Below are 25,000 nucleotides of genomic sequence, written 5' to 3'. Positions count from 1 at the left end.
ATACGCGTACAAACGAATGCAATGCCTCGCAAAACGGGGGAACGACCTCTGAGACAGTTGCTTGTTCAGCAAATACCCTTCTCCTCCCATGTGAACTTTGCAGTGTACCACCCCTTGTCTAGGTGAGTAGAGCTAGTGACTTTATTATTATATAAAACACTTTAAACATATTATTAGCCATTCCCCCTCTTTCACCTCTTTAGAGGAGCTCGGCTACCCCCATGCTAGCACCCGCCTAGCTCTAGACACACAAGCGTCTTACATATATAAAAATAAAAACCAGAGGCTGGCTCAAAAAAGAAAATAATGCACTCCCATCTCACACCATATCGGCAACCTAATGGCCCCAAGGTATTCAATTGTACCACATGACTTAGAGCCACCTCCGTTGCCGGAGCACTTGTGCTTCGTCGAATGCATAAAAGTTTAAGGACTCCAAGTACACAAACGGCGATCAGTATAGCGCCTAACATGATTCATTACTATTAGTATAGTATAGCGGGTTCCCCATCGAAAAAAAAAAAGGTTCATCTTCACCACTATCTTTCGAGTGGCGGGACCCCCCCCCCCCCCCAGTAATGGACTCCACTGTAGGCGGGATTTCGAACCGCCTTATGGCTTCCGTGTAGGTGTCGGTGAAACAAACACCTTATCGACGAGTTGTAGACACGCCGACTAAGTACCATGAAGAAGTCGTTAAGAATCCTGCAGGAACTGGCAAAACAGCTGAGATCCCTGTAAATGAGCGAATTGTTGTAGACGCAGGTCGAGTACGTAACCCAACCTCGAAACAACTCAGCACGCGCCATTATTCAGCGTCTGCGGACCCTCGTGAGTGTATCCAACACCTCCCCACCGTCGCGAAACTGTAGATTCGACGTTTTCTACTGAAGTAAACGTGGTCACACCCCGCTGTTATTTATGCAAGTGCTACTCGCACCCGCCTCATCGAAGACTGTAGACTCCTGGTTTATCCCAGAAATTATATCAAAGACATCTCATCTTTGCCAAGGCAGTCCAAAAAAATTGCCCTTCCCGTGTGAGACTTGACTCAATCTCTGGTACTGTAGGACGAAGTTCGTCTCCCTTGGCATCCTCACGTAGAGTGGGGAATTCTCCAAAGTCATTGTGTCCGTATTTAAAAGGTCTACATGGTCATAAAATAAAACTAAAGTCTGTTTTACCCACAAATCGTTCACTAAATTAATATATTCAATATACTAATCAAAATATTAGAAAAGGAAAAATTCCTCCCGCTAAACCAAAAATAATCTTTACCTACTGAATCTCACAAATAATCCCATATCTGACAAACCCACTATCAAAAGAGAACTCACAAAGTCTAACAGTAAAAACCCCTTTATGGTTTATATAAACTAGCCTCCATAAAGCATAATGCGAACACCCCTTCTATCCAACCCACATACCCTGACAAATTATATCTTCTATCTAATAAGATAAATGCTATTTAGAGCTAACCCTCATTGCAACATCTCTCGTAAGAAAAGAAATAAAAAAAAAAAAAATAAATAAAAATAAGATAAACAACAATAGTAAGTGAACTTTTCCCCTCCCCATTACACAGCGCACATAAGAGAAAAGAAAAAGAAAACCATCAGTTGTTTAATCCTCGGACGACGTTAAGAAAGAAAAAAAAAAAAAACATATAATTCAACATCTTTCCCAAAAAGGGAATGTGTACCGTTACAGAATCTGCTAGCGCAGCAACCCTATCGACAAGAAAAAAAAATCCCCTTATATGACACGTTCTCGTGAAAATGTCATAACGGCAATCTCCGAAAAAAACCGTGCAAATCCCCGAGTCATCAATCCAAAGGGAAGGTTCGCAAACCGGACTCCTTACAGCAACTTCAGCAAAAAAAGAAACCCACCTGAACACGTCAGGTGCTTAGCATTGCAGCATAATCAGACTCGCGACCCGCTAGAAAACTCATGATTCAAAAAAAAAAAAAATGTTTAGTACTGATCTCGTAAGCACACCCCCCAGAACATCTCATTATACATAAACCATCATCTTAATAATAACACCACTCAGTGACATAAATAATTCTCTATTTAATTACTGACCCCACGCTAAAAAAAAAAACCATCCCGTTTCTCAGCTAAAGCAAACATTTGCCGAAAAATTTATAAAACCCGAAATCTTACGCCAAAACGCCGCAGACTTATATACAATAAGAGAGAAAAACATCGAAGGAAACAAAGGAGAAGGAAAAAAAAAAATGCAAAGCCCATTCTGTCATCAAATTACAAAACAGATAACAAGAAAAAAAAAGGAAAAAAAATGAATGCAATTTGCGCGATCATATATTAATTGCACAACCAATTCTTTTCAATTTCGAGGTAGTGTTAGCTTCGACTGACCTGTCGTTCATTTAAAACTACAAACCTATTCCAATTTTCTCTTCAATGACTTTAAAAAGGACCTCAAACTCGGGCCCTTATTTAGTAATTTAACTCATTTCTCCGTTTTAAGTTTTAAAAAAATACCTTATCACCGACATTGATCTTGGGATCAGATGATTTACTAATACTCTTTTGGACTATATCTTTGGTTGTGGACTCGAGATTACGGCCTAAGACATTGCGTGTCTCTCTCTCGCTGTGGATATCAGCGCTTCAACTGTATCTCCCCCTGGTGAGGCGTAGTTAACAAATCAAATGTGCTCGCGCGGGATAACCAAACAAAGCTTCAAAAGGGGACATTTTAATTGAATCGCTAACATGGTGTTAATGCTAGTCTAACAACGTTTAAATATATCTGTCCAATTTCTATCATTTACAACCTACCGTTTTTCTGAGCGCTTCGAGCACTTTCCTGTTCGCTCGTCGCACAACCATTAGCGTCGGGTCTGTATGGAAATAATTGTTACTTTCTTGTATTCCCATGAATTCAGCTAAAAACACTCCAAGGTTTTTGTTCACAAATTCCCATCCCATTGTCGGTTAATAGAAACTTCGGGTGAACCGTATCTGCAAACGATACCATGGGAAAATGCTATGGCTACTTCTTCGGCCGTTTTATGCTGAGTGGGAAAATTTCTACTATCCTTGTAAGTCATCTATTATCACTAGCAAGTACTTGTTCGCGTATCTAGACTCACAAAAATTCCCTAAGACGTCCATATGTATTCTCTGAAAAAGGTTACTCGGTATAGGATACGCATCCTAATTTGCATGACGTTGTCCTAGCAGGCTTACATGCGTTGCACACCGCACAATTCTACGAAAATTTTCCACATCTTTACCAATATTTTTCCAAATGTATTTAGCCCGAACCTATCATAAGTTTTTTCTATTACCAAGTGAGGACTACCGAACCGCAATGAACTATATCTAAAACCCATTGGAATTAGGACTTCGGAATACGATCTGTGTCGTATCTCCTTTACTTTCACTGGTTCTCAACTTTATATTTAATTTTCCTAACCAACAGATTCTTCTAAACTCCAAACCCGAAAAAGGCCAAGCTATAACGTTTACTGACTAATTCCCCCTCTCAGAAAATGCTTTCGCATCGCTAAGACCTCGTCTTCATCTTGCCTTAGCTCTATGAGGGGTATAATCCATTGTATGGCTTCGTTAGTGACCTGCGCGACTTGGAAACCTTCTTCGCGTCATGAAAACTCTGCTCAGAGCGTCCGCGACAACATTAAATTTGCCCTCTATATATTTGAGCTTTGCATCAAAATCTCTGATAGTAGAAATCATCGAGCTCTTTTGGGAGACAAATCGGGGTTTATAAAAAGATCGAGTAACGGTTTGTGGTCTGTAAGGACTTCTACTTTTATTCCCCCCATCAGAACCATTTTAAAATGAACTAAGCTCGACACTATTCCAAAGGCTTCCTTAATCTATGGTGGCCATGGATTCTCGTTACTGCTTTTGTCCTGAACTTCCTGCTATAAAAAAGGTTATAGTAGTGGATTGAAATTCCCATCAAACTTTGACCCCCCATAAGGCATGCACCTATGCCTTCCTGGCTTGCATCAGTCACTAATGTAAAAGGTTCCTTAAAATCTGGAAACTTCAAAATCCGGGGATTCATTAGCGCATCTTTAAGTTCTTTTGAAAACTCTCCGCCTGGGATTCCTTCCATTGAAATTGGAACGTCTTCCCGCAACACATCAGTTAGGGAGTTGCTATGTTAGAAAAACCCTTTTACGAATCTCCTGAGAAAACCGGCGATACTACCCAGGAATGACTTAAATCTCTTTCTTTGATCTGGGGATGCGAAAATCGCTATTGCTTTGACTTTATCGTCATTTACTCTAACCCCTTCCTTAGATATGACGTGACCTAGAATGTGATCTGCTTTTTCAAGAAGAACACTTGGCTAACTTGATTTTCAACCCCGCCCCCTAATCTAAGCCCCTCCTAAGTACTTCTGTAAGCACTTCCAGGTGTGCGCGATCGTGTCCGTTGCCGATCAGGATGTCATCCATATACACAAAAACATTTTTGCCAATAAACCCGTGCAAAACTGTGTTCACCAACCTGGTTAAAGTCATCGGACTGCCCGATAAACCGAAAGGCATTCGCGTAAATTCATAGTGTCCCTGGGCACTGAAAAGGCGGTATATTTCCTTGCTACTCTCGCTGAGAGGACCTGTAAGAAACCTTGCGCCAAAATCAATTGAGCTATAAATAAAAATTTATGTCCCCCAATTTCGACAAAAAGATCTAGGTATGCACGCAACTGGGTAGCGGTCAGGATCGTGTTTCTCATTTAAAACGTCTAAAATCGACGCTACACGGACCGAACCGTCTTTTCTTAGGTACGCTAACAAGGGAAAGTGTAAGGAGACACACTGGGTCTAATGATCTTCTTCTTCCCATCTATTAACTTCTTTCTCTTACCGTTCTCTGATTTTGAAAGGTATGCGATATGCAGGAATAAATAGGTTTTGAAGTTGCTCTCCAAAATTTACCTTTATGCTCCAACACATTAGTCAACCCCAATTTATCACCTTGCAAGGCTACCGTATCCCCAAAATTCCGCCAAGAGCCCGCGGTTATCGCTTCAAACGTGTCGCTATAATCCGCATAGCCAAAGTTCACTAAATGTTTGTTTGCCTTGATTGTATTCTGCCTCCGAAAACTCAGGGTTTCCCCTCTACGATAGCCACAGAACCACTATCGCAGTTTCCAATCATGGAAGTCTACTATATATGTATTTTTTTCTGGTATCTCCTAACTGTATCATTACAGTTTAATAGCTCCACCACGTCCAACCCCATTCTTGGATACACTGTTCACCGATGCCGTGCTAACAACTCCTGAGCTTTTTCACTGTTTTCAATAACACACACATCTGTGGGGTTTTTTCTATTTCCTTCAATTTAACTTTTACCATAAAAACCTTTGAACCTGGGTAGTAACATAATGTCTTCAAAATAAAAAACCCCTCTATATTTGTGGTTAGTATCTCCCCCTTGCCACCGCCCCATACAAATTACCACCCTCAGTATATCCCCAGCATGTTAGTATCAGAAACAACATCCATATTAGTATCATCACCAGTATTGTTAGTTATCATTGTTACCACTATGAACTCCATAGAACCCCGTAATCATCTCCCAGATCACCAACGTGTGTTTTGAACATTACCTTTCCCATAACACTCGTATCACGCCATTAATACCACCGAGCACTCTCCTCTTTCAATAACCTCCATGTCCTCCATTCTATTCACGTCCTCATATGGTATGAGGTAATTCATTTCCCGATTGTTATCCCATTAGCACCCGCATGCGATCGAAATCTTGTGCTTCTACAAGCAGGATGACCCAAAAACAAGATTTTATTACCTAAGGCAATTCCTTTATTACCAAAAAAAAGGTTCTGTTAACACTGTCACTGAGAGCAAACCCTATTTGTACACAACCAGGGGTGTTTAATCTATGGGCTTGCACATCACACACCGTCTCCGTAGAGGGCTGCAAAGGGTGAATTGGAGAACATGGATTGATACAAATTATAGTCCCATTAGATTTATTGATGCCCCCAGTGTCTATGAAAACCGGGATATCCACATCCCCTACTGTTCCATAGACTATGGGCTTGGGCTCTGGGGCGTCCCCAACGAGGCCACAATGGCATGTACAAATCACCTGTACCCATATTTGTTGATCGGGCTTCCAAAAAATTTCGCCGATCCCTTTGCCCTCTGGTTTGACCCCCGCCTGGGAAGTTTCTCACATTATAATTTACCAGAACCTTGCGGTGCAGGCCTCGCATCTCTCCGTATCTGAGACGGACAAGACTGCCAATAATGCTCAGTACTTTTTACACATTCCGCAATATTTAACCCTACACAATTTTCTTTGGATGTCTGGTTTATTGCCAGTGAAAAACAACGCAACTGCTGTTGCTTTTGATCGATCGATCTTTTTGTATACTCAACTTTGCACACAGACGATGAGGAGAAAGTTCCGTGTCTCTCTGTACTCTATCCCTCGGGCCTTTCCCGTTTAAAAATTGTGCTATTCACGGTGGGACATTTAGACCTGTGTTTATCATTTTGGGTATAAAGTAATTCTTCGTCGAGGTAGGCTCAACCTTTTCATCAAAGCTATCCACTATTGCATCGGGTACCTCGTGTAAGAGCAGGGAAAAATAGATCAGTTATGAACATTATTTAGAGGGAGATTATCCCCTGTAACCCATTTAGATGTTTCAATTTTCCTACCCAATCTGCCACTGCGTCAAACAGCTTTGAACTATGTTCTACAAGGCTATTAGTGCCTTTCCGTAGTTTATAAAGACCTCGAAGGTCTCTCACCATATCTCGTGTTTCCTTTGAGCCATATGCTGTTTTCAAAAATGCTTGCAAGTCTGTCCAGGGACGACATTGTTTGTAAATGGAAAACTCCTTGACCTATGACTGAGGTCTCCTATTGAAATTCTAGCAAAGCTTCGCCTCTCTGAATGCCTACTACATCGTCTACTATACTCTTTCCCGCAAATAGTTATTAACTCCTTCTATGAAAAATATTCACAGGTTTGTGGACAAAGCCCCATCCACAATCCTTTAAGCGGGCTGACCCCCGCAGAAATGTTGTCACCGATGTAGTAGCGCTCGTCGTTTAATATCTGCCATTTTATCTTTGTTTTCCAAGGCTGTTCCCCGATCTCAATAACATCAATGTATTATATACACTAAACCCAATCAAGAAAAAATTTTTTTTTGTTTTTTTTTCAACAACAGATAACAAAAGGTAAGCGTGCCCCGTCCCCAATCACAAAATCAACCCCACGAAAATGACAATAAAAAAATAATAATAACAAGGAAGGGATAGGAAAAGAAAGAACGCAAAGTGTTTCCGAGCTAACTCGCCTCTCTCTCTCTCTCTCTCTCTCTCTCTCTTCCCTCTCTCTCTCTCTCTCTGGCACGACTTGCCGAAAAAAAGAAAACCACTCAGGCAAGTTCGCCCACACACAAACAACCAAGGAAAACCAGAACAAGAACAAAGTTAAAGAAAATCCACAAAACAAAAAGAGGAAAAAAAAAAATAAGAAAGAAAAAAAAACTCGAAAAATAAACATTACGTCTTCATATGACCAGTAAACGAATTCACATACACGCAAACATGTGCGAACTGCGAAACACTTTAATATGTCGAAAACTAAACTTTTCTTCCCCCCCTTTTTCTCTCTTTTTAAACACCTTTATTCCGTAGTCTCAAGAAATCAACTGACTGGCTTGGGAGAGGAAGACCGTCTGAGGGAACAGCTTCTCTCTGTCGAATCAGCAGTAATGGACCCTGAGTTGCCCTGTGACATGATTTAATAACCCCTTCTCCTATCAAAATAAAACCGAAACCCACCATTTCTAACTGGTCACCAGTCCCTTCGGAGAGTGTACCTACAGCTTTTTGAAAAATATATAAAAGCCTTTACCGCGGCCACACTATTAACGCCCTTATCCCTAAACTACACAAACTGGGAAACTCTTACCTGTTGCCAAACAGTGCCCTGTCTGTAAGATGTCACGAGGCTTATTAAGACTGCGTAAATATAAAAAAAATATTAATTTATTTTCCAAAGCAATTGGTTATAAACAAAGAACAAAATGATTAACAAGTCATAATGGCATAAATACCCAAATCTGCCCATAAGAAAACCAATAAGATAAATTCTACCTCCCTGACTAAGGTTACACTCTCAAAACCCCAAACAAGTCACATTGTCTAGTATTCGTCAGTTATCAGTTAGAGATTTTTCCCATTCCTAATCAAGCATGGAATCAGACCCATCTGTAAATAAAGATAATAGTTATATAGACCCACCCCACGTCACTCTTTTCAAAGTATTTACGTAAAGAGAATATTTTTTTTTTGTTTCCACACTTCTCTCTCTTTTCCAAAAGGTAAACAGATTTTCTAAGTTTTTAAGTAGAAACGTGTCTACCTTTTCGATGGCGTTTTTCTCCCGAACATTCGAGCAAACCGCTTTTGTTCTCTCCTTTGCACAAAGAATGCGTCTTCCACAAGTACCCTGAACCAGTAGCCTGTAATACGCGTACAAACGAATGCACATGCCTCGCAAACGGGGAACGACCCTCTGAGACAAGTTGCTTGTTCCCAGCAAATACCCTTCTCTCCCATAGTGAACTTTGCAGTGTACCACCCCTTGTCTCTAGGCGAGCAGAGCTATTGACTTATTATTATATAAAACACTTTAAAACAGTATTATTAGCCATTCCCCCTCTTTCAACTCTTTTAGATATATATATATATATATATATATATATATATATATATATATATATATATATATATATATATATATATATATATATATTTTATATATATATTTTGGTCATCAGTTTCATGAGACCAAAATAACTTAACCTACGGACATCAGAATTACTTCATATATTGCATCTGGCTTAAGACTTTGTAGTGACAATCTCAGCCATAAAGTATTAGTGAGTAGCATGAGAGAAGTTAGAGACATCCTGGTTTTTTATATATATAAAAATACATACATACATATATATATATATATATATATATATATATATATATAGATATATATAAATGGTTTTGTCACGAAGGAAAAAATGAAAAAGCGATTAGCCGAAACAAGACCGAAAGTGCTCGGCTATCTCGCTTTTTCATTATTCCTTCGTGACAAAAAACCTTTATTTGTACATAGCATCACGTTGTTATATACTTCGTGATCAAGTTATTCATATATATATATATCTATATATATATATATATATTATATATATATCATAACTTCAGGAAAGCCGAAGAGACATGAAGAGTTAAAAGGGTTTATTCGCCTAAGAAAACGTTTCGCACAAGGAACTTTGTGCATCATCAGTCTGTTAAAAATAAAAGACATTTTTAAATTATAAAAAGCAAAATACAAATAAAAAATTACAATCTAAAATTTTAAATTTAAAAATTATAATTTAAAAATTAGCATAATTCAAGTTTAAAAGTGAAATAAGAACATTAAAAGTGAAATAAGAACATTAAAACACGACTACTAAAACACCAACCATTCGCTAAGAAAGGAGGAGAGAGAATGACTAGAAATGAGATTGAGGTCAGAAAGAAGACTATGCAAGGTATAGCGGAGACATGAACTACCGCTATTCAATGAGGGAACAAGTCTTTTGATAAATAATGACTCGAGTGTTGTTAAATACTCAGAGCCTTATTGTAACCTAAAATGGAGAAGTGCTGTTTCTTGACTTCGATCTACATTTGATGGCATGAGTTTTTGATATTTTGAATGCTCTGGGTACTTAATCTCTGGCCAGTTCTAAAACTACACCCCATGTGGCTGCAATGTCGCATTTGCAAACAGCCTCTTGGAGATCCAACGTAAATACCAGGACATCCTGGGCACGTAAATTTATACACAAACATTAGACCTCATTAAAAGGCTTGCGACGATCTTTGAAGCAGAAAAACAGGGAGCCAATTTTACTCGGGTATTTTGATACTAATTTAAATTTAAACATGGAATTTCACCTCAATGATTTGAGTAAGTTTCTTTGACAGTTTCAGGTTGGAAATAATAAGGAATCGAGGCATACATGAGTTTCTTTGGAACGTCAACAATCGGTGGTTACTGTGTTTCAGATATTTAGTTAAAATTTTGTTATTATTTTCGAACTAAGTCTTTGGGATATGAATTTGTTGGAAAAAAAAGATAGTAAAAATTCTATTTCCCTATGAAAAACTGTCCCCCCCCCAACTCGAAGAGTATTCAGGGCTCTATGAACTAAAGTGGAGATAGTGTAAGTTTTAAAACTTCTTTTGGGCAGGAGCTGTAAAAATTATTGGCTAGACAGTATACCGGGTTTTTTTCCTATAGACAGCTGTTATTAAATTGATGGTCAATTCTGGTTAACGCAAATGTCTAAGAATGGTAGACAATTTTTCCTTTTCCTCTTCTATAGTAAACTTGATATTAGTGTTTGTAAATTAAATATCTGTAGGAATTCTGCTGCCTGCCATTGATGCTTAAAAAGGGCGAAGGTATCGTCAAACGTACCTTCTATAAAACATAGGTTTAAAAGCTGAAGAAAACAAGATTCTAAGAATTTCTTGTTCCAGATGAGACATAAAAAAGTTAGCAAAATATGGGCCCAAAGGGAACCCATAGCCCACACATCCACTTGAGAGTATAGTTTTTATGGTTAAAAATAAACATAGAGTCTGTACTGCGAGTTCTAAAAGTTGTTTAAAAAAGCCAATTTACTAAAACATGAAAAAATATATTCTTCGTCAGGAAAACACTTTGTCAATGATAATGTCAATAGTTTTTCATTAAGTGGGACATTTGTGAATAAAGATTCCACATCAAAATAGCCATATATAAATCACATCTTGGTTGATAATTTGATTTGAAAACTCAAACCCGTTTTTTAAAATATACTGACTGGAAACATGCTCCACTCAATAAGGACACGACAAAATTTTATCCATTGAAGTGCTGTTTCAACGACTTATAAAGTTGGACCTAGATAAAAAACATCAGTAAACTTGCAACAAAAAAACTATCTGCTTTGGTCCACAAAACTTATTCACAGCTAAAAAATCTCATGGACCCCTTTTTTTCAGAAAAGATGATTTAAAAATATACTTTTGGCCTTAAGAAAACGTGAAGACTTGGTAATCGTAAGCCGGACAAGGGCAAAGGCGTAGTTTATTAAAATAAAAATGATTACATAACTAAAATGGAAAACAATATACTCGCAGATACCCCCACCCCCCCGAAATTCAAACAATCATGGTGATCCGAATTTTTTAGATATCTATAATTTAAGGAAGGGAAGTAATGAATGGTTTCTAATCCTTAGATTTCCTGTAGAAAATTAAATTATATAGAACGATTAATATGTCTATATGTATGTAAAATATTATTATTACTACTAGAAATATACTGTTTATTTGGTTTACTGGCTCTGCCTTCAGTATCTTATATGGCCTTCCTAAGGTTCATAAATCCAATATACCAATTAGACCCGATTATGGCGCTATAATAGCCCATCCTTCTCAATTTCAAAATTTGTCGTGTCCTTATCTGGAACCCATAGCCACACCATCCACTTGAGAGTATAGTTTTTGGTTAAAAATAAACATAGAGTCTTGTACTGCGAGTTCTAAAAGTTGTTTAAAAAGCAATTTACTAAAACCATGAAAAATATATTCTTCGTCAGGAAACACTTTGTCAATGATAATGTCATAGTTTCATTAAGTGGGACATTTGTGAATAAAGATTCCACATCAAAAACTAGCCATATATAAATCACCGTCTTGGTTGATAATTTGATTTTGAAACTCAAACCCGTTTTTTAAATATACTGACTGGAAACATGCTCACTCAATAAGGACACGACAAATTTTGAAATTGAGAAGGATGGGCTATTATAGGCAGCCATAATCGGTCTAATTGGTATATTGGATTTATGAACCTTAGGAAGGCCATATAAGATACTGAAGGCAGAGCAGTAACAAACAGTTTCTGATAAGTATTTTCATCTATGACGTTATCTGTCTTTAATTTTATTCTCAGAAATCTGTTAACCTTATCTTCCCTCTTATAGATATCTAAAAATTAGGATCACCATGATGTTTTTGAATTTCGTGGTATCTGCAAGTATATTTCCATTTTAGTTATGTAATCATTTTTATTTAATAAAACTACGCCTTTGCCCTTGTCCGGCTTACAGATTACCAAGTCTTCACGTTTTCTTAAGGCCAAAAGTATATTTAAATAATCTTTTCTGAAAAAAGGGGTCCATGAGATTTTTAGCTGTGAATAAGTTTTGTGGACAAAAGCAGATATTTTTTGTTGCAAGTTACTGATGTTTTTATCTAGGTCCAACTTTATAAGTCTTTTATCCATTTGAAGTGCTTTTTCAACGACTTATAAAGTTGGACCTAGATAAAAACATCAGTAACTTGCAACAAAAAATATCTGCTTTGGTCCACAAAACTTATTCACAGCTAAAAATCTCATGGACCCCTTTTTTCAGAAAAGATGATTTAAATATACTTTTGGCCTTAAGAAAACGTGAAGACTTGGTAATCTGTAAGCCGGACAAGGGCAAAGGCGTAGTTTTATTAAATAAAAATGATTACATAACTAAAATGGAAAATATACTTGCAGATACCACGAAATTCAAACATCATGGTGATCCTAATTTTTTAGATATCTATAAGAGGGAAGATAAGGTTAACAGATTTCTGAGAAAATTAAAGACAGATAACGTCATAGATGAAAATACTTATCAGAAAACTGTTTGTTACTGGCTCTGCCTTCAGTATCCTTATATGGCCTTCCTAAGGTTCCATAAATCCAAATTATCCAACAATTAGACCGCGATTATGGCTGACCTAATAAATAGCCCCCATCCCTTCTCAATTTCAAAAATTTGTCGTGTCCTTATTGAGTGAGCATGTTTCCAGTCAGTATATTTTAAAAAACGGGTTTGAGTTTCAAATCAAAATTATCAACCAAGATGGTGATTTATATATGGCTAGTTTTGATGTGGAATCTTTATTCACAAATGTCCACTTAATGAAACTATTGACATTATCATTGACAAAGTGTTTCCTGACGAAGAATATATTTTTCATGGTTTTTAGTAAACTTTGCTTTTTTTAACACAACTTTTAGAACTCGCAGTACAAGACTCTATGTTTATTTTTAACCAAAAACTATACTCTCAAGTGGATGGTGTGGCTATGGGTTCCCCTTTGGGCCCCATATTTGCTAACTTTTTTATGTCTCATCTGGAACAGAAATTCTTAGAATCTTGTTCTTCAGCTTTTAAAACCTATGTTTTATAGAAGGTACGTTGACGATACCTTCGCCCTTTAAGCATCAATGGCAGGCAGCAGAATTCCTACAGTATATTAATTTACAAAACACTAATATCAAGTTTACTATAGAAGAAGGAAAAGGAAAATTGTCTACCATTCTTAGACATTTGCGTTAACAGAATTGACCATCAATTTAATACAGCTGTCTAGGAAAAAAACAAAAAAAGTATACTGGTCTAGCCAATAATTTTTACAGCTCCTGCCAAAGAAGTTTTAAACTTAACACTATCTCCACTTTAGTTCATAGAGCCCTGAAGTACTCTTCGAGTTGGGACATTTTTCATAGGGAAATATAATTTTTACTATCTTTTTTCCAACAAAATTCATATCCCAAAGACTTAGTTCAGAAAATAATTAACAAAATTTTAACTAAATATCTGAAACCAGTACCACCGATTGTTGACGTTCCAAAGAAACTCATGTATGCCTCGATTCCTTATATTTCCAACCTGAAACTGTCAAAGAAAACTTGACTCAAATCATTGAAGGTGAAATTCCATGTTTAATTTAAAATTAGTATCAAATAACCCGAGTAAAATGGCTCCCTGTTCTGCTTCAAAGATCGTCTGCAGCCTTTTATGAGGGTCTAATGTTGTGTATAAATTTACGTGCCCAGGATGTCCTGGTATTTACGTTGGATCTACCAAGAGGCTGTTGCAAATGCGATATTGCAGCCACATGGGGTTGTAGTTTAGAACTGGCCAGAGATTAAGTAGACCAGAGCATTCAATATCAAAAATCATGCAACAAATGTAAGATCGAAGTCAAGAAACAGCACTTCTCATTTTAGGTTACAATAAGGACTCTGAGTAGTTTAACAACACTCGAGTCATTATTTATCAAAAGACGACTGTTCCCTCATTGAATAGCGGTAGTTCATCGTGTCTGCTATACCTGGCATAGTCTTCTTTCTGACCTCAATCTCATTTCTAGTCATTCTCTCTCCTCCTTTCTTAGCGAATGGTTGGTGTTTTAGTAGTCGTGTTTTTAATGTTTCTTATTTCACTTTTAATGTTCTTATTTCACTTTTAACTTTGAATTATGCTAATTTTTAAATTATAATTTTTTAAATTTAAATTTAGATTGTAATTTTTATTTGTATTTTGCTTTTATTAATTTAAAATGTACTTTTATTTTTAACAGACTGATGATGCACAAAGTTCCTTGTGCTAAACGTTTCTTAGCGAATAAACCCTTTTAACTCTTCATGTGTCTTCGGCTTTCCTGAAGTTATGAATGTATATGGAAGTTCCTGCATATCCTATATATATATATATCTATATATATATGAATAACTTGATCACGAAGTATATAAAACGTGATGCTATGTCAAAAATAAAGGTTTTTGTCACGAAGGAAATAATGAAAAAGCAAGATAGCCGAGCACTTTCGGTCTTGTTCCAGCTAAATCGCTTTTTCATTTTTTCCTTCGTGACAAAAACCTTTATATATATATATATATATATATATATATATATATATATATATATATATATATATACATTATATATATATATTTTATATATATATATTACATATATCTATATACATATATATATATATATATATATATATATGTATGTATGTATATATATATATAAAAAACCAGGATGTCCTCTAACTTCTCTCATGCTACGCACTAATACTTTATGGCTGAGATTGTCACTACAAAGTCTTAAAGCCAGATGCAATATATGAAGTAATTCTGATGTCCGTAGGTTAATTATTTTGGTCATCATGAAAATCATATCTTGTTCAAAACCTGCGCTGTATTATTTTAAGGGAGTGATATGATTTTGACTCTGGTCTCTAGTTTATCTCTACCGCCTTTCTCTTGTGAGTGCTGCCTCAAATCCAAAGAAAAAACAAGTTTTAATGATATAATACTTTTCCACAATAATTGAAATTGTAAGATAATGATTGGAGTTACTTAATACTTTGCTCTAATGGGCAAATAATTTTCCTTATTAATCTAAACTCATTCTTCGATTATTCTTCATTTATACACTTTTTCCCCACATGCTTAGCATCAATCTAAGTCTTAACAACTCAAGTATTTATGTGGAGCTCAGCCATTTCCCCTATCATGAGGAGTCTGGGTTATGATAGCCGAAGACCACATTCACACATAAGTGCACCAGTAAACATTCGTATTCAAATGGGCCGTGATTTGGTGAACATCGACCGTGAGTCAAGCTGAAAAACACATTCAGTTTCTAAATTGTGCTATTTTCGCTCTGCTCGCTGAACAATGAGGTAATGCTGATCCAATAACTTCCAAAAACCAACTCTCAAAATACACGAGGGTCTCTCTCTTCAAATAGGTTTATTCTTCATATTGAAATACCTATAGATTCAAGTAGGTGGAAATCTTCTGTGAATGCTATCATTGAACATGAATTACGTCTTTACATATTTATCTGCACGTGAGTATATGAAAAGATATGAATATGAGTAAAATAAATTATAACTCCCTTAACCTGACTTTCTTCATGACTCACTGCCAGGTGCGCAACATGTCATATCACGTGATAGTATGAATGCAAAACGATGTCTAAAATCCATAACCTAACATAATGAAACTCTATGGAAGGTTGAACAATAAAGAATGAGAGTAATGAAAACCAATTATGAGCATTCACATATCTTTATTACACATTAATAACAAGTGTCAGATTCACCTTTTTCTCCCGAGACGCATTCAAAAACAATACCGCCACGACTCCTTATCACCAACCTCAGACTGCCAAACAATTTTACAATAAAAAACCACAATCTTCTAAATTCATTATCTTGTACCGCTTGACATAAAAAATCAATAGAGAGCTGGCGTCTTTGTCCAAATAATAAACCAAAAAAATGATAAACGAATAAAATCGTGGGGAAAAATGTAACAAAAAATAAGAGACTAAATTCGGCTTCTGAGTCGAAGGAAATCCGTCTAATTTTCATGACAACAAAGCTGCTTCGAAAACGGTCATTCAGGTTGATGCATATTTTCTCCTAGCTTATCATTGCTGGCGCTATATTGATGCCATTCTCTCTCTCTCTCTCTCTCTCTCTCTCTCTCTCTCTCGCAGACAAATATAATCTACTGGTGTCTGGTTATAATAACGCTGACAAACAAACATCGTTTTCTGTGATATGATGCTCTCTCTCTCTCTCTCTCTCTCTCTCTCTCTCTCTCTCTCTCTCTCTCTCTCTCTCTCTCTCTCTCTCTCTCTCGCCAAGCAAGCATTGTTTACTGAATAGATGTCAAACAGATGTCTAACTTCCTAGCATATCATTGCTGGAGATGTAATGTTCTCTCTCTCTCCAAGCAAGCATCGTTTACTGAACAGATATCAAAACTCCGGCCAACCTGATTTTCTTTACAAGAAAGATTAAAAAGCTCAGGACATCTACATTGCAATCTTGAGCAAGAACATCTGCAAAATCACGGTACAAACAACAACTGTTTTGTCTAAACTGCAGGGTAAATTTTCCTTCGCAACGGTCTGGCCGCCAATTGGCAATGCGATAGTCACTCTCAATTCACAACTAGCTGTATTTTGAGAGAGAGAGAGAGAGAGAGAGAGAGAGAGAGAGAGAGAGAGAGAGAGAGAAGTATGACATTTGGAGTTACATCAAGTGTACCAAATCGTTCAGTGAAAGACCTATAATATCACACTCACACAGTGAGTATGTATCTAATGAGATATAAGTAAATAAAAAGAAATAGATAAGAAATAAATATACACACAAGATTAACCCCAGAAGAAAATATTCTGTTGTTGCACACGTCATCATAAGTTATGATTCATAACATTACAAAGAGAACGCCTGACTTGAAGTTATGCTGGAGACAAATGATAAATTTCCGTTTTTTTTTCTCGAACATGTAAGAAACAGGCGGAAACTTCCAAGGTATGTTGAAAATCGTAAACTTCGAACGGAAGAATTTCGAGAGGAAAGGTATAAAAACACACGTACTTGCATTATTCTCACGGATCTAGCCTATTTTACTACGCCTTCCTGCAATCGATGATCGAGACCTCAGGGGATTCAATGAATTATGAAATCTAAGGCTATATTTTATAGGCAGGCACTATATATTATAAGCAGGCACTTCCAGCTATTTGGGCGCTAATATCCACGGAAAGAGGACTGGCACGGCTGGACATCAAGACGAAGAGATCCAGAAAACAAAGATACGAAAGACGAGGATGTTCTCAAAGGGAGACTGACTTAGGAAAAAACAGACAGCTGTCATGAAGGAGGAATAGTTGGAGAAGTTGACAAACAGAAAGAAAGGAAGTGCTAATAGATATAAAGAATAGCTGAGGGAAAGCCACAGAGTTACGAAGCTGCGAACGCATTTCGAGAGAAATGCGCAGAGAAATTGAGGCCCCCGAAGATAATCTCAAGAAGACACCATGCAGAACGCGAACATTCGTTCTCCGAAGTCTGGAGTCCCAGACTCCACACTCTGCCATAGCATCGGTCATCCCCCACTAATATGCTGCTTCAGATCTACTGGAATCTCTTCCTTGAAGGGTGGGAAGCATTCAGTGAGCAGCAGAACTGATTAGGAGAAATATATTTAGAATTCAGCTCAAGTCTGAGGGGTGGTTTACCCAGAAGTCGTTTTAGAATCCTTGTGGCTCCAGGTCTGGCCTGCCACCCAGTGAAGTTCGACCAAGATAGGAATAATGAAATGAAATTCACATGCTGACGCGAAGACTCAAGATAAAAAGATGGATTGAAAAATGAACTGTACACCCAACGGTATAAGGTTCACTGGATCCAAAGACTCTAGATGCAAGTTTAGAGATCCTTAGAAGCCATCTTTGAAGGCTTTGGGGCTCACATGCATCTGATTTGAAATCCATGGAAAAAGGAAGCTCAGAGAAAAGAACAACAGCGGAGGACGACGATGCGACAGCCCTAAAAGCTTTCCGGAGAGAAGCAAGCTGGAGACCTGAGGACCAGATGTGAACGGATGGAATTCTGGATTGTGGAAGACGAGGGAGGATCTCAAGTTAAGACTTAGGAAAAAACAGACAGCTGCAACGAAGGAGGAATAATTGGAGAAGGAGACAACAAGAGGAAAGGAAGAGCTAATAGATATAAAGGGAATAGCTGAGGGAAAGCCACACAAGTACGGAAGCTCCAGACGCAATTGGAGAGAAATGTGCAGAGAAATTGAGGTCCCAGAAGATAATCTCATCAACAAGACACCATGAAGAACGCGAACATCGGCCTAACCATCATCTGCAGGCCAAAAAACAAACCAATCAATAGGCAATAATATGGGAGGATGAAGATCCAGAAGCACTAAAAGCTTTTCAAACAAAAGCAAGCTGGAGACTCAAGGACCAGATGTGAGCGGATGGAATCCTGGAATGCGGAAGGTGTCTTCAGTACTTAGTATATCAGACGATAAAGGATATGGCAGAGAGGTTGATGAACTAGGAACCAAATACGTAATACTGGAAGAGGCAAAGGAAATGACAGCAATCTTTTTTGGTGAACCCTTTTCCAGGTAAGTATCATTCCAATTGCAACTAGAAGCAATTTATTTGGTGTACCCTGTGCCAGGCAAGTATTATTCTAATTACAACTAGAGGCAATCTATTTGGAATACCCTGTGCCGGATAAGTATTATTCTAATTACAACTAGAAGCAATCTATTTGGTGTACCCTGTATCAGGCAAGTATTCATCTAATTGACACTAGAAGCAATCTATTTAGTGTACCCTGTGCCAGGTAAGTATTATTCTAATTACAACTAGAAGCAATGTATTTGGTTTACCCTGTGCCAGGTAAGTATGCTTCTAATTACAACTAGAAGCAATCTATTTGGTGAACCTTGTGCCAGGTAAGTATGCTTCTAATTACAACAGGAGGTAATCTGTTTGGTGTATCCTGTGCCAGGTAAGTAGGCTTCTAATTGCAATTAGAAGCAATCAATTTGGTGTACCCTGTGCCAGGTAAGTATGCTTCTAATTATAACTAGAAGCAATTTATTTTAAATACCCTGTACCAGGTAACTGTTCTAATTACAACTAAAGGCAATCTATTTGGAATACCCTGTGCCAGGTAAGTATTATTCTAATTACAAGTAGAGGTAATCTATTTGGAATACCCTGTGCCAGGTAAGTATTATTCTAATTACAACTAGAGGCGATCTATTTGGAATACCCTGTGCCAGGTAAGTATTATTCTAATTACAACTAGAGGCGATCTATTTGGAATACCCTGTGCCAGGTAAGTATTATTCTAATTACAACTATAGGCAATGTATTTGGAATACCCTGTGCCAGGTAAGTATTATTCTAATTACAAGTAGAGGTAATCTATTTGGAATACCATGTGCCAGGTAAGTATTATTCTAATTACAACTAGAGGCAATCTATTTAGAATACAATGTGCCAGGTAAGTATTATTCTAATTACAAGTAGAGGTAATCTATTTGGAATACCCTGTGCCAGGTAAGTATTATTCTAATTAAAAAAAAAACAAACTAGAGGCGATCTATTTGGAATACCCCTGTGCCAGGTAAGTATTATTCTAATTACAACTAGAGGCAATCTATTTGGATACCCTGTGCAGGTAAGTATTATTCTAATTACAAGTAGAGGTAATCTATTTGGAATTCCCTGTGCCAGGTAAGTATTATTCTAATTACAACTAGAGGCAATCTATTTGGAATACAATGTGCCAGGTAAGTTTTATTCTAATTACAAGTAGAGGTAATCTATTTGGAATTCCCTGTGCCAGGTAAGTATTATTCTAATTACAACTAGAGGCAATTTATTTGGAATACCCTGTGCCAGGTAATTATTATTGTAAGTACAACTAGAGGCTATCCACTATTTGGAATACCCTGTGCAAGGTAAGTATTATTCTAATTACAACTAGAGGCAATCTATTTGGAATATCCTGTGCCAGGTAAGTATTATTCTAATTACAACTAGAGGCAATCTATTTGGAATACCCTGTGCCAGGTAAGTATTATTGTAAGTACAACTAGAGGCAATCTATTTGGAATACCCCGTGCCAGGTAAGTATTATTCTAATTACAACTAAAGGCAATCTATTGGGAGTACCCTGTGCCAGGTAAGTATGCTTCTAATTACAACTAGAGGCTATCCACTATTTGGAATACCCTGTACCAGGTAAGTATTATTCTAATTACAACTAGAGGCAATCTATTTGGAATACCCTGTGCCCAGGTTAATTTATTTTCTATTTGCTATTTAACAACTAGAGGCAATCTATTTGTGAATTTGGAAAATCCTGTGCCCATGGTAAAGTATTATTTCTTAAATTACAACTGCAAACATTCTATTTGACGTAATCTGTGCCAGGCAAGTACCATTCTAATTACAACTAGAAGTCATCTATTTGGCATACCCTGTGCCAGGCAATTGTTATTCTAATTACAACTACAAATAATTGGTTTAGTGTACCCTGTGTCAAGTTTTATTCTAATTATACAATCACAAGCAATCTTTTACGTGTACCCTGTGTCAAGTAAGTCTTATTCTTCGAAAATAAGCCAGAAACCCGTCTGTCTTACCTAGTCAGGTGGACATTCCTTCTTCGACAATAAGATTTGACTTGAGAAAATTCTAAGTTGGCAATAATACTAACATAGATGGTAATAAATAAATAAATAAATAAACAAATAAACGATATCTGAGGCACCAGGTGCTGCCTAACGACAATTTTTGTTGGCCTACTGGGGAAGCCAAATATTTTTGTGTGGCCCTGATTTTTTACTTAACTAGTGCTATTTATCTATTTATTATTTTAATTATTCTTGAACACCTATACCATAGCCATCTTGAGTTGAGAAGGCCTGAGAGACCCGAGCATGAGTCATCATCAGACGTCTGAGTCTGGCCATGCGTTTCCATTCACAACTTTCTATTTTTGGTGGCATTTATCAGTTTTTTGCAGAATGTATAATTTTTGTGTAAGTTAATCTTGTTTTACAGTCTTCTGCATCATCAGTATCCTCTGGACCTGGTTGATATGATTAAATATGAAGGGAAATCAGTGCAGAAACATTAATGAGAACAAAAAAGTGTATCCACAGAAAAGATCATATATAATGCATTTGTATACCTAGAAAGGCGGCCAAGAGCATAAATATTGTCACAAAAGATGCCTCCCTCTTTAGGAAAAGGTATAAGAGCTATATACAAAATAAACATTCAGAATATTTACAGCAATTGTTCCTCTGCATATTATTTCTTCAGTGTATCCAGCTTTCTCGTTTTTATCAAATTTTTGCAATTTTGAATGTTTTCATTTCTTTTCTTGCATTTAGAGGTAAAAAGGCATCATTATCAGCGAGGACAGTGAGTGAAATGTCCGTGGCCAAATTCCTCTGATACATTGATTTGATAAAACCAGGACACTGTGATAGTTTAATAATGGTTATATAGTTAAACAGAAATACGTTTACTACAAATTCGTGCGGATAAAGAAGCCTTCCTCTGTTTATATTGTTTGGTAAGCTATATTTTGTTTCTTGGCAAGTAAGTAAAAAAGTCTTTACAGGAGCTACACTTGTATTTTTCGCAACAGCATGCACACAGTGGCCAGCAAGGTATGGTATAACCGGGATAAATCCATACATTTATCAACATCATCTTGACTGACATCAATATAAAAGGAATCGTTATTTCCGGACTCGTTATTCATGCACTCTCAGTTTCTTTCTTCGAAAATCTTCAATTCGATGTCTTTATTATTAAAAGCTACTCTGAGAATAGACATTAGCCTGACTTTTTTTTTTCAAGTCGACGATAGTTACCAAATCTATTTCCAAGTTGATCGGTTTTAAACATATTTCATTTTCAATGTTTTTACACAGTTTTAGTAATGCAATTCCAGAGATCTAACCAAAATGGAATTTCTGTAGGAAAATATACTTCTAGTTAATTACAATATACGTTAGTGGAGTAGCATATTTACTGTGAAACCGAGTACCTTTATGTGGATGCTTTACATTCATTATGGTCCACCAGAGATAAATAAATTTAATATGATTAGCTACATCTTCAGAATTTGGCAGTGTTCTTTTCCCGTTGTGAAAAGTGCTTCTATGACATATTCATTGAAATTTTGTAGGGCAAGGCTGACGTTTTGCCTTTCTAGACTCGATGGATTTTATGCCTTTGATGTAAGCTAGTATGCATATCTGAGGAGAGAATCTGCTTCTAAATTGTGTAATTTATGCAAATTAGATGGCCTCAAAAAAAGTACCCACAACAATACAAATTAAAAACAAATATTTTAACAGTTTACAAAATTTGAAAGTTTCAAGTACTGAGTTTTATAATAATTTTATAATCATTTGTGTTAATAAACTGTTGTTTCTCATCATAACTGCTGCCCTGATATCCCACATTATGCAGGATAGTTAATTAAATTCCCCAGGTTTTGAGGATTATGATGTTGTTAAAGACTGTGAAATATAATTATCTAACATAGCAATTAGATACTCTGCATAAAAAGTAATAAATAACACCAAAAATACAGAACTGGGAATGGTGCTTGTGGCCAGGTACAGACGTCTGGTGATGACTCATCGCTGTGTCAAGAGCGATCACACAGGCCTTGTCAATTCAAGATGGCGGTGCCTCTACAGTCTACCAGGGGTCCCCAACCTTTTTGCATGAAAGGGCCACATTATCATTCCAAATACAGATGAGGGCCGCATATTAGAATTATCCTTAGTATTAGAGAAAGTTCACATTTATTTGTATATAATTTAGCTTGAGAGTTTAGTGTAGGCATAGACTCATATGCCAGCTATGGCTAAATAGGTATTATTCCTATAATATGAAAAATTCTTAATAGTAGCTTATGTTTTATTATACAGTTTGTACAAAAAATTCTATTCCCTTTAAAGTTTGTACAAAAAATTCTATTCCCTTTAAAGATGAGATGAATAGAATTTAAAATTCTATTCATCTCATCTTTAAAGGGAAACTTGATGCTGCATCTTATTTGCAAGCTTAGCCATATCTATTTCAACATTTGTAACAGAAAGCCTCAAAATTTGGTGAAGATGCTCATCTAGAGCTGTTTCGATTTTACTAGTCTCATTTTTGAAGATGTTTGCTCTTAGATATATGTTGGTTCGACCAAAAACTGAAAACATACCAACAGCAAACTTTTTTAAATCAAAATATTCTTCAGGTAGACAGGAATAAAATTCTGTAAGGCTATCGTCTTGAAACGTGGTTTTCAGTGCTTCATTGGCTTGCAAATCAATTATTTCCATTTGATAAATTCCTGGACTTTCTTCTGGCGATACACTAAAAGGGTTTTGAAACATTTGAATTTCCCGCTTATGATCATGGAAGTCCTTGAATCTATTTACAAATTCTTCTTTTAGTTATTTCCTTGGTACATTTTCTTTTGAGGCAGTTGAAGTATTTCTTTACTCATTCTGCAACTCTTTACAACAGGGAAAATGTATAGGGTTTTCATCACTGAACTGTTTCATAAAAATATCTAGTTTATTTTCGAATGCTTTTACCTCAGTAAACATATCTGATACCAATTTTCCATTGCTCTAAGGGCCGCACTGACCGTCATTAAGGCCCGCATGCGACCCTAGGGCCGCAGGTTGGTGATCCCTGGTCTACACAATAAATCAGACTTCGTGAGCCAGACCATTCTAGACCTATATATCTCCCTTAGACCGATGCCTGTTTATTTCGATGTATTTTGGGCAATGTTCATGTTTGCCCCTTGACGAAGCTAAACATTAAATCTTAAACTCTGTATAGGTTGGTTTCGCCGAAATTAACTAAATTCTGAGCGAATTTTCTTGCTTCTAGTTAGCATAAAAGAATATCTAGATGCCTGACTTATATGAGACAAGGGAATTTTTCGTTATGCGAACGACGTGTTTTCAAGTCGAAATATGACTTGAATAAGACACTCGTTAACAGATTATGTTGCGGTATGTTTATTGAGTATAAAAATTACTTGATTCCGATAGCTATTTTCACAATATTCTTTTATTTATCTTTTATCGACGTGAAAACAACAGCAAAATGTGTTTTTACAAGCCCATTAGTTTTGATTAACAATATTTTCTCTCAATTTTATCTACGGTTGTGTTTGATGGCATAAGTTTACGGGAGTTTTATCCTTGTTGCCGATGCACGATAAAAGTCATTGACAGATTGAACAGTTTTCTCAGCTTCAGCTACAACATGGTTCAACATGGTTAAAATCTAACGTATATTTCTTTGTTGATCTCTGATATACCTATAGCGAATAAAATTATTACATAAAAATATCTAAGTCTTATTCTACATAAAACGTAATTTATAACATAACTACGGTATTTGTTTACTATCGTACGATGGTTGAAATGCAAGCCGAACGGATGTTGTTATCCAATTCGGTTGTAACTAGCAGAAAAAAAGCTGTTTCTCGTTCGGTTGTTCATGGCGGTACACATTTACGCAACGAGTATAACGTTAAAACAATATTTTCATCATTCTCTTTTGCTGTTTTTTTGTACGTATTTAACTAGAAGATGGGATAAAGTTAGGGTATTGGAATTTGGTCTCTCATAAAATCGGATTATTGTAAGACGAATT

The 25,000-nt window shown here is 36.6% G+C and overlaps 2 pseudogenes; one reads left to right on the top strand and one right to left on the bottom strand.

The window, feature by feature from the left end:
* LOC135222480 (uncharacterized) overlaps nt 1–25,000 on the bottom strand; it is a 107,686-nt pseudogene that overhangs the window by 22,142 nt on the left and 60,544 nt on the right.
* The window catches only part of LOC135222097 (uncharacterized), a 42,061-nt pseudogene continuing 35,824 nt past the window's right edge, over nt 18,764–25,000 (top strand).

Source organism: Macrobrachium nipponense, chromosome 3 (genome assembly GCF_015104395.2).
Source record: "Macrobrachium nipponense isolate FS-2020 chromosome 3, ASM1510439v2, whole genome shotgun sequence".
NCBI classification, from domain to species: Eukaryota; Metazoa; Arthropoda; class Malacostraca; order Decapoda; family Palaemonidae; genus Macrobrachium; species Macrobrachium nipponense.
This window is presented reverse-complemented; position numbering and strand designations above follow the sequence as displayed.